Here is an 11,057-nt window from a genome sequence, read left to right as displayed (position 1 = left end):
CGGCCGCACTGCTTCCGGTATGCTGTGGGGGGGGGGGGGGGGGTGCCGCTTCTAATTTTGACTGTCCTATCATCCTGGACCACAAATCTTCCTCACTGTGCTATATGTCTTCTGCTGTACCATTGGCATGGTTATATCTTCCTAGCCCTCTCCTTAAAATTTCAGAAATTTGAGCTTAAAGTAGAACTATAGGCAACACTTTTTTTTTCATTTTGTAGCCCCTGTCAGTTTATTTTTTACCATCCCTGTCCCATTGCAGAGATTTCCCTTCACTTCCTGCCCCATAGCCAAACAGGAAGTGAGAGGAAATCTATGCAAATTAAGGGAATCCATTGCCCCCCCCCCTCCCCAGGCCCACAGAACTAGTGTCCCCACTCAACAATTTCAGGGCAGGTCTTAAACAGCAAGGGGTGTGGCCTTGACAGGAAGGGGTGGGTCATATTTAAAGTAGGGGGTACACGAGTTTAGTCAGGCCTAGGGCAGCACAAAACCTAAATACACTACTGCCTATAGGTAAGCCTATAATAAGGCTTACCTATAGGTATTGCAAATATCTCCTAAACATGCACTATTTAGGAGATATTTACTGTATATGCAGCCAATGATGTCATCGGTGCATGCGCTCTGAAGGAATGGCCACCGGTGCCGTTCCGAGTGACGGCTCTGGCCACTCACACAGCTGCGGACCCGGAAGGAAGACGGGTGATCATGTATGCGGCCTCCAGCGGTGACAACGTATTGGTGGAGGGCTTAGTTTGCAGGTAAGTCTCACATAATATGCTAGTATGCGATGCATACTAGCACATTACGCCTTTACTTTGCAGGCCAGAAAAAAAAGGCAGCGCTTTACTTCCTCTTTAAGATGTAAAACCAATCAATAAAATATCATGTACATTTTAGCACCACTTTAACATTACCCAAGTATATTCCACTGTTGTCACCATTTAAAAAACTCTCTAAAGATACACAGACTTTTGCTCCCTGCATGACATTCTGTAAGGCCTCATTCACATGGGGCATGCATAACCGCATGCTCCATGCAGAGTCATGTTTACCCGCACAGAGTTGCACAGGTGTTCCATGTATCCCTATGCAGGCAGTTCCATTGCTGTCAGTTGGGACGTAGTAGCTGCACGGACACAGCCACTGATTCCAATGTGACATTGGTGCAGGTATATGTCCCCGAATTCATCCTGGACACCAAGCCCTTCCTTGGGGATACCCTCAATGTTCCTTATAATGTGGCATCATGTCTCAGGGCCTTAACTCCCTCCACAACAGCATACAGTACAGCGTGATAATGTTCTGTGAGCACAGTAGGCATGTAGGCAGATTGCCTACAGATGTATTAGTTAGTGGCTGGCCCAGGCTGAGGGAGGATAGAGTTATTGTGTGCGTTACAGTTACTGGGCTTTTTGGATTCAGCCTACTTACCAGAAATATCAAAATGGGGGAAAGCTGGGTTTGGGGGTCCTTGCAGGGTCTCCTTTCGCTGGTTCAGATGGGCCACAGTGGAAAGGACTTGCAGACCATTGGAGGCACCGGGGTTCCGGAGATCAGCCAAGAGCTGGAGAATGCCAAAATGGACTACTACCTTTCTGAGGTACACCTGGGCAGCCAGTTAGAGGTAGTAAGGGATATTATAACATTACTTTTCAGTAAAGTTGCATCGACTGTTCTGAGCCTGGTCTGAAGTTATTCAAAGGGGTGCATATTGGTTCTGGCGTATCAAAATAACCAGGGTCTGTAAAGCACATGTGGGGTATGAAGCTCAGCTGCTACAAAAAGTCTACTCGGCCAGTCAAGCAAGAGAAGCAGCGTAGTTGCTATGGGTAGCCAAGCACTAGTTTGAAATACAACCAGTCGATATCGCGAGGTACCAGGTAAAGGTGAAGGGCTGTCCGGTAGCAAGGGGGTCAATGTTCTGGCTCCCTCCCTATCAGTTTCCAGTAGCATCTGGCAGGGACCCCATTTTGTTACTGGGGGTGAGGTAACAGAGGTATGTACTGGTGGAGAGAGCACAGGCTCAGCAGCATTCCTCCTAATGCAAACATACTGTACATCAGGTTACAGTGTGTGGTGACATGGGACCACACTTTCAGAGAAACTCTGTACCTCTACTACTGCACACAGTGTTACAGCTTATCTCTAAGTTGGGGAACTGCCTTAAAGGGTAACTCCACTTTCGTGGGAAAAAAAATTGCAAATAAAAAAAAAATAATAATAATAATTAAAATAATAATATAGCATATACAACTGTGACACAAGTCATATTATAATTGAATGTTATTAAAAAGTACCTTTCCTTTTCAATACTGTGTATAGCTGGTTGTTAAGGAGCGGGCCGGGAAGCAGGCCACTGCATCCTTAACAACGAATGAGTCATCACCTGTCAGCGGGATTCCCCGCCGACAGCTAAATGTAAAAACAAGAATTGCCTGCAATAAAAACATTTTTTTTTTAATTTGCAAAAAAAATGTGTGGGGTCCCCTCCCCACCCATACCTTGCCCTTTGGGTCTGATATGGATTTTTAGGGAAACCCAACGCCAAAACTTTAACAAAAAATGGCATGGGATCCCCCCAAAATCCATACTGGACCCTTATTCGAGCATGCAGCCAGGCAGGTCAGGAAAGGGAGGGGACGAGCAAGCACCCCCCCCCACCTGAACTATACCAGGCCACATGCCCTCAACATGGGGGGGTGCTTTGGGGCAAGGGGGCTCTGCCCCCCCAAAGCACCTTGTTTCCATGTTGATGGGGACAAGGGCTTCTTTCCCACAACCCTGGCCAGTGGTTGTGGGGGTCTGCAGACAGGGGCTCATTTAGAATCTGGAAGCCCCCTTTATTATTGGGTACATACCCATCCACCAAAAAAATTTGTAAAGACAACACCACACAACACGCCGACCCGAAAAAAGGAAAATAAAAGGTCCACTCCCGCTGTCTACCAGTTCTTAATTAACTAAGTGGTGTGGTCACCCACTGGCGTCACCAATTGACCAGGGCAGAAAATAATCAATTGCTTTGCAGCAACACTGAGTTTGTTCATGAATATGATTGTATTTCGATCAATCAGATTATGAAATTGCATGGTAAAAACAGAGATGTAATCAATAACTTACAATTGCAAGTTACGATTGTATCTTAACTACTGAACTAAATCCACTACCCTGCATGTGGCATATCAATTGAATGCATTGTCAACTATAGATCGATTATACCTATCAGAAGAGATCGGCCAGAAAATAATTTGATCATTTATCAATGCGTTTATGTCCACCATTAGGCTCACTGCATATGTTCAATCTGATTATACAATCTCTGTACAATCAACTTTAGATTTAACTCAGCTATGTAATATGAGGACCTACTTAATTTATCTGGTCAATCTGTATCTAATCAGGCAGGCCCATGCTTTCCATACAGTAGCTGTTGGTAGATCTAAAGAGAAAGCACAATTTGATTGTAGCGTGTATGTTGAGCCGGAGATATGCAAAGCTTTACAAAACCAAATGTCATCCAGTTAAGATTTGGATCAACTTTAAGCTGCAAAGTAATCTTTTTTTCAACATCGTTCTTAATAAATACTTGCACAAAAGGGAAAAAGGACAAACAAAAGTTGCTAATCATGCAAATCAAAGCATGTAATACTAGTTAACACGCGTGAAAGATAAGGCTTAATAAAAGCACACATGTTAAGTTGTAACTCGGACAGGGTCTCTCTCCACCCCCATCCAGTGAGAATTTGAGCTGTGCAGCTGTCGCAAGTAGAATATGTTACTGGGTCTAAATTTAATCATGAGCCCATGTCTATCTCTACACTGATCTCATTCCACACCCTTAGAGGCAGGGACTCTGGGGCAGAGAGGCAGAAATGACATCCAATTTTTACCCCTTCTAAAAAAAAATATATATTTGGAAAATATCCCTGCTTGTTTTCCAAACACGAAAAATGTACCTAATGACTGTACAGGCGGCTAAGTCTAAATGGTGAAAGCTGAACAGAAAGGATTAGAAACTGTATGGACTGTTATTGAAAAGATAAAGGAACCCAAGGAAAGGGACAGTCTCTTGAAAGAGAAGAAATTTAAAGGTATGTGCATGGAAAATGTTTTCTGATCTTTTGGGATGTGTGCTTATTTATGAATACACACATATATATATATATATATACACACACACATGGTTTTGTTGGTGTTTGCTATGTTTTTGAATGGGGCTTGACAAAAAAGTTAACTTTTTTGTAAATGATTTAACTGCAGAATGTATGCCTGGTATGTCACATATTCTAAAGCTTGTTTAGGAGATTTCAGCAATTAACACGCATAGATTATATTTGTCTAACTTGTCTATAGGGATAAGCACAAGTGTTTTTTGGATAACTGTACTAAAAGCAAAAGCTATTTTTACAGCATAGCACCTTTAAAAATAAAGCTGGCCATTATTGGGCTTTGGCTTACGTAGCAGAATTAATGACAGCCTTCTGTTCTCAGTAAATGCTTGTGATAAGATTTTATGTATCATTAATGACACCACAAAGTAACAAGATTAAAAAGTTTCAGATTTAGATCAGTAATGCCATTAACCTGTGTATGCGATTTTTTAAATTATGACTGGTCATATACAGCTATTTAGAAAAGTGCTGAGATTACATTTTACCCATGTCTTCCCAATGATGAATGCCCTCATTTAGGAACCTGCTTGTTATCTGGCCTTTATACGTTCCATAAATTGCTGATGGTCTTACCATGTGTTACTAATAAGAGGTGGAGAAAACAGTATGTATAGGGTGCTCTGTTCCTTTGGCATTATATTTACATGTTTTTTTGTTTTTTTTTTATTATACATGCTTTTGAGCATATCTATATCCAATGACAAATACTTATATAGTATTGCAGCTTGCCAATCCTAAGGCTAGTTTCACAATGAATGCGTTTTTTTCAGGCGGTTTAGCACTAAAAACCACCTCCCATGCCACCCCAGTTTTAATGCCCGAGTGCTTTCACACTGGGGCGGTGTGCTTGCGGGACATTAGAAAAAGTCCTGCAAGCAGTATCTTTGGGACGGTTTAGGAGCGCTTTATACAGCGCTCCTAAGCCACCCCTGCCTATTGGAATGAATGGGCAGCGCTTCTGAAGCACCTGAAAAGCGTGGGCGGTTTTAACCCTTTCTTCGGTCACTAGCGGGGGTTAAAAGCGCCCTGCTAGCAGACTAAAAGTGCCCCTAAAATGACAGTAAATCGCCGTTAACTAACGCGGTATGGCCCCAGTGTGAAAGTAGCCTTAGATGTTGTGGAGGTTTTAATTTTCTTTTTTTCACACATTTTTTAGTTTATTTTAACTTTGTTATACTACCATTAATTCCCTTTATGTACTAGAATGACAACCATACTGAGCAGGGTTGTCACCCTAGAAGAGAGAGAGTGTTAGGACTACTTAACCCCTCCCTCTCTTAACCATAACAGGTGGAGGAGTTTTGTAGTGTACGGAGATAGCAGACAACAATGTTAACTGATTACAGTTCAGAGGCAGAAAGTACAGGATGTTATCAGCTCACAAGATTTCTGGATAGATGAACAGCTACTTTTTTCACACTCGTTCAACAAATATAATAAAATGCTTTCAATTGCAAAATAAGAGAATTTCATTATTAGGCCTCTTTTACAGGGGGCGGACTCCGTCCAGCTGATCTGCCTACTCAGAGGGGGATCTCGCTGCTGATCCCCACTGAGCAGGATGACAGGTCAGTGTTCGCTCCACTATGCAAAGTGGACATGGACACAGCCCGCTCTCCTCTATGGGGATAGACCGTGTGTCCGTTTCAATCCGACTGTCATCCGTTCCACCGGATCCCCATCTGTCTGTTTTTGGTGGCCCGGATCAGATCTGATACGGCGGGTGTCAGTGGACGCATGTCCACTGTACTCAAGGAGGGTTGCACCTTGCAAGAGAAGCTGAAGCTCTGCTGACTTCCATCATCCAATCATGTAGCTCATTTGGTTTTAGTAAAATCAACTAATATTCCAATGTATCACCTGACCTATCTCACCTGTGTGTAGTCTACATGGAGTTTCATTTCCTTATATTTTCTTCCATTATCTCTTACATATGTAGTATGTACAAGCCCAAGGATCAACAAGCCATATTGCAATGTGTGTAAAAAAGGTGATAGTTAATCAAGTAGCTACTTACTGGAGGCTGTCTTTCACCATATAATCCTGTCCTGCAACTGTCCAATGTATCACCTGACCTATCTCACCTGTGTGTAGTCTACATGGAGTTTCATTTCCTTATATTTTCTTCCATTATCTCTTACATATGTAGTATGTACCGTGTAGGAAATGTAATAAGTAATAAAATTGTACAGCTCCCTCCAGCTTTAAGCTAGGCCTAAGGGGCATTTTCACAGATGCTGTCCTTCCTTACTATTTTCCACAGCCTTCCTCAAGTTCCTATCTGCCATGTTCTACTAGAAGAAAAATTATTATTGACAAGTAGATTACAGTAAATTATGTCTCACTGTGCAATTTTACAAGGACATTTCATTTGTGTTATGGTATTATTGGATATTTTGGCACTATTTCCATTTTTTAGTATTGTGGCATTTTAACTATGCTTACAGGCAGTATGACTTTGGTATTTCCCTACATCTTTATCTATCACTGATGCACTATTTTTTAAACCTCTGTTTTTTATGTATAATATCTAACTAATCCCTATAAAGATGTTATACTACTTTTTTCCGGTGCAAATGTGTTATTATTATTATAGTAGTGCCTTTGGTGTACTATTGTTTTATGGTTAATTTATGGTGGAAAGATGTTTTGTTTTAGATCATGTACTTACACATATAATTCCAGGAAAGTATTCTAAACATTGAACAAAAATTGGAATCACCCTCCCCTGGTCGTGGACAGAGTGCTGCTACTACAATAGCATATATGAAAGAAAACAAAATACTCCCAAGGGCCTATACGCAGCTAGCAAGTAATAAATGTACTTGTTTTGTATAAAAATATTAGTTTATTTTCAGTTGATATAAAAAATCATCAATAAAAGCAGCAATAACAAAAGGAGGGGAAGGAGGGGAAGGGGACAAATGAAAAAAGGGGGACAACAACAAGAACTCTGGTGTACACAAAATTTTGCATAATAGATGTCCAATATGACATAGACATTGAACAATACAAAAACAGTATATCTGTGAATGCTACTGTTAAGGATAATCCAACACATTTCAATCATAATTTTGTATTCGATCTTCTTCAGGCGGATATAGACATCTATAACATATCAATACAGAATATTAATAATATCATCATCATCATCATCGTTTAGAAAAGAAAACCTGTATATACAGGAATCCGAAATATCAAAAGGTCCTACCTTTGATAAAAGAAGTGTTTGAGTGGCCAGAGCAGAAATACAAAACATCACACCAGGATGTTCTCACGGTGGTCAGCCATCCAAGGAGTGGGCAAGGAGTCCACTTCTATCTGCAAGAGGCCACACTTCATTAGGTGTGCGGGGGTGGAGGGAGACACAGGCGCATATACAGTGTATATAATATCTAAAAATGGATTTCCTACAGCTATTCAACTAGTTTTAAGGTGTCCATTCAATTAGTTCAAATCATACGGGTTTTGCTAAGGGAGTACATCTCCTAGATTTAATACATCACCTGGAGGATATAAATTTCCAACAAGTGTGTACATGTATCTATGTTTTTTTTCATAGGGGTTTATAGCATATACAGTATCTATATGTAGAGGGAGCTGCGTTCCATAGGTATAATTACCTTGTTTAACTATGTATAGGTCCCAGATATAATGTATTCATCTATCCAGTGTGTCAAAACAGGCAGGTTATGTGTTCATCACAAGATTAATGGTATCACCAGTTCCTCACCGTTATAGCACCCACATGCTGCATTGGGAGAAATATATATTATATATATAAATAAATGAATTGATCAAAAAGGCTGGGACATCTATCTCAAGCCCAAGGATCAACAAGCCATATTGCAATGTGTGTAAAAAAGGTGATAGTTAATCAAGTAGCTACTTACTGGAGGCTGTCTTTCACCACATAATCCTGTCCTGCAACTGTCCAATGTATCACCTGACCTATCTCACCTGTGTGTGTAATCTGGGTGTTGATCAGCGCACCAGTGTCTCTCCTCCCCATCCTCCATTGCATGCCCCCGCCATGAATAAATCAAAGGCCGGCTGTGTGTCCTGACGGGTTTCCATGGAGTCGGCGGCCATGGCTGTGACTCTCCCGGAACGCTGAGGAGGCCACACAGCCGGCCTTTGATTTGTTCATGGCTGGGGAGGCGTGTAATGGAGGATGGGGAGGAGAGGCACTGGTGCACTGATCAACACCCAGATTACACACACAGGTGAGATAGGTCAGGGCAATCAGCAGACGCCCATATAAACGGTACGTTCAGTACATGCTCCATTCCTATGCGGACATAACACATTGGACAGTTGCAGGACAGGATTATTTGGTGAAAGACAACCTCCAGTAAGTAGCTACTTGATTAACTATCACTTTTTTTACACACATTGCAATACGGCTTGTTGATCCTTGGGCTGGAGACAGCCTTTTTGATCAATTCATTTATTTACATAAAATATATATATATATATAGATATATATAGATATATATATATCTATATATATATATATATTTCTCCCAATGCAGCATTGACACACTGGAAAGACCAATACATCATATCTGGGACCTATACATAGTTAAACAAGGCAATTATACCTATGGAACGCAGCTCCCTCTATATAGATACTGTATATTCTATAAACCCCTATGAGTAAGAACATAGATACATGTACACACTTGTTAGAAATTTATATCTTCCAGGTGATGTATTAAATCTAGGAGATATACTCCCTTAGCAAAATCTATATGATTTGAACTAATATAATGGACACCTTAAAACTAGTTGAATAGCTGTAGGAAATCCATTGTTAGATATTATATACACTGTATGCGCACCTGTGTCTCCCTTCACCCCCACACGCCTAATGAAGTGAACTCCCTGCCCACGCCTTGGATGGCTGACCACTGTGAGAACATCCTGGTGTGATGTTTTGTATTTCTGCTCTGGCCACTCAAACACTTCTTTTATCAAAGGTAGGACCTTTTGATATTTCGGATTCCTGTATATACAGGTTTTCTTTTCTAAACGATGATGATGATGATATTATTAATATCATCTATTGATATGTTATAGATGTCTATATGAAGAAGATCGAATACAAAATTATGATTGAAACGCGTTGGAGTTATCCTTAACAGTAGCATTCACAGACATACTGTTTTTGTATTGTTCAATGTCTATGTCATATTGGACACCTATTATGCAAAATTTTGTGTACACCAGAGCTCTTGCTGTTGTCCCCCTTTTTTCATTTGTCCTCTTCCCCTCTTTCCTCTCCTTTTGTCATTGCTGTTATTGATGATTTTTTATATCAAATAAAAATAAAATAATATTTTTATACAAAACAAGTACATTTATTACTTGCAAGCTGCGTATAGGCCGTTGGGAGTATTTTGTTTTCCTTCAAGTATTCTAAACTTTAATCTATTTTGTTAATGTGCGAAATACTGAAATTTGCAAGGCAAGGAGAAAAGGCAAACATCTTTGTTTTATGAAGGTATTTCTAAAGTTTTGGTCAATTGTACTCACATTAGTGGGCCAAAAAGGGTGGATGGGAGGTCAAAAATATTTTTTTGCAGTATAACAGTTTTTATATACATTGCTTTAATATTTTGTTCACTTACCTAACAATAACACATTCTGCTCAGCTTTAAACATTTCATTGATCCAGTCACAGCAATCCCTACTGTTAAAAGAGCATATAATCAATGTTACAAAGGTGATCATGCATGCATGATAAAATTTGGACTTTAGGCCATTAACATACTAGTATATTTTAGGGAATCAATACCAGGATACCAGCACTGTAGAACCACAGTGATAAATCCTATGCCAACACACTGATGAATGTGATTTAGATTTCCATACTTTTATTGTCAAAATATCTAATTTAATTTTGTACAAACCTTTGCTTTGGGATAGTGTCCATCTTGTTTAAAAATTGAAAGTTTGTCTGGAGTACTACCTCAATCCCATGCAACTGGTTGATTTAAATTAATATCAAGTCAATTTGAGTTAAATTTGCTTTGTAGCGTGTAAATTAACCAGACAGGGGAAATAAGTCTAGTTGATAAACTGAAATTCTGTTGTTGTGGGAACGAGATTCATTACATTAAAGTAGAGGGTTCTCTGTCAGAACACCCCCCCCCCCCCCCCCCCCCTTGTGTAAATGGTTATTCAGAAAATAGTCACGCTCCAGCTATGTTTTAGGTTGTGCAGCTGTTAGCAAGTAGTTAAGGTTTGATTTATTATGGGGTAAGGCTGGGTTCACATTGGTCCGACAAACGCTCCGACATTGGGAGCTCATGTCGCATGACGTGTGAAATTTAATGTTTCCCTATGGGAGCCGTCCTAACTGGTCCGACACAAGTCGTTCCGACTTTAGAAATGCTCCCTGTACTACTTTGGTCCGACTTTGATCCTACTTCAGTCTATTGACTATCATTGAAGTCGGATCAAAGTCGGATTGCCGTCTTGCATGATCCGACTTTGGCACGCGACTTGTGCTCAGATGTTCTTGAGGGGGAACTCCGCGCCAAATTTTAAATAAAAAACCGGCATGGGTTCCCCCTCCAAGAGCATACCAGGCCCTTGGGTCTGGTATGGACCTTGAGGGGAACCCCCTACGCCGATAAAAACGGCGTGGGGGTCCCCCCCAATCCATACCAGACCCTTATCCGAGCACGCAGCCCGGCCGGACAGGAATGGGGGTGGGGACGAGCGAGCGCCCCCCCCCTCCTGAGCCGTACCAGGCCGCATGCCCTCAACATGGGGGGTTGGTGCTTTGGGGGAGGGGGCGCGCTGCGGCCCCCCACCCCAAAGCACCTTGTCCCCATGTTGATGAGGACAAGGGCCTCTTCCCGACAACCCTGG

At 41.2% G+C, this 11,057-nt stretch overlaps 1 protein-coding gene across 2 annotated transcripts in view; it reads left to right on the top strand.

Annotated features, from left to right (window-relative positions):
* Positions 1 to 3,798: 3,798 nt before the first annotated feature.
* CACNA1S (calcium voltage-gated channel subunit alpha1 S) overlaps positions 3,799 to 11,057 on the top strand; it is a 243,247-nt gene continuing 235,988 nt past the window's right edge. For both annotated transcript variants that reach the window (XM_073615976.1, XM_073615975.1), the window contains exon 1: positions 3,799 to 4,094. The gene's annotated coding sequence lies outside the window, so the exon portion shown is untranslated. The remainder of the gene's footprint in view (positions 4,095 to 11,057) is intronic.

Source organism: Aquarana catesbeiana, linkage group LG02, assembly GCF_042186555.1.
Source record: "Aquarana catesbeiana isolate 2022-GZ linkage group LG02, ASM4218655v1, whole genome shotgun sequence".
NCBI lineage: Eukaryota > Metazoa > Chordata > Amphibia > Anura > Ranidae > Aquarana > Aquarana catesbeiana.
The sequence above is the reverse complement of the archived record's forward strand: the minus strand, read 5'-3'. Positions and strand labels throughout refer to the sequence as shown.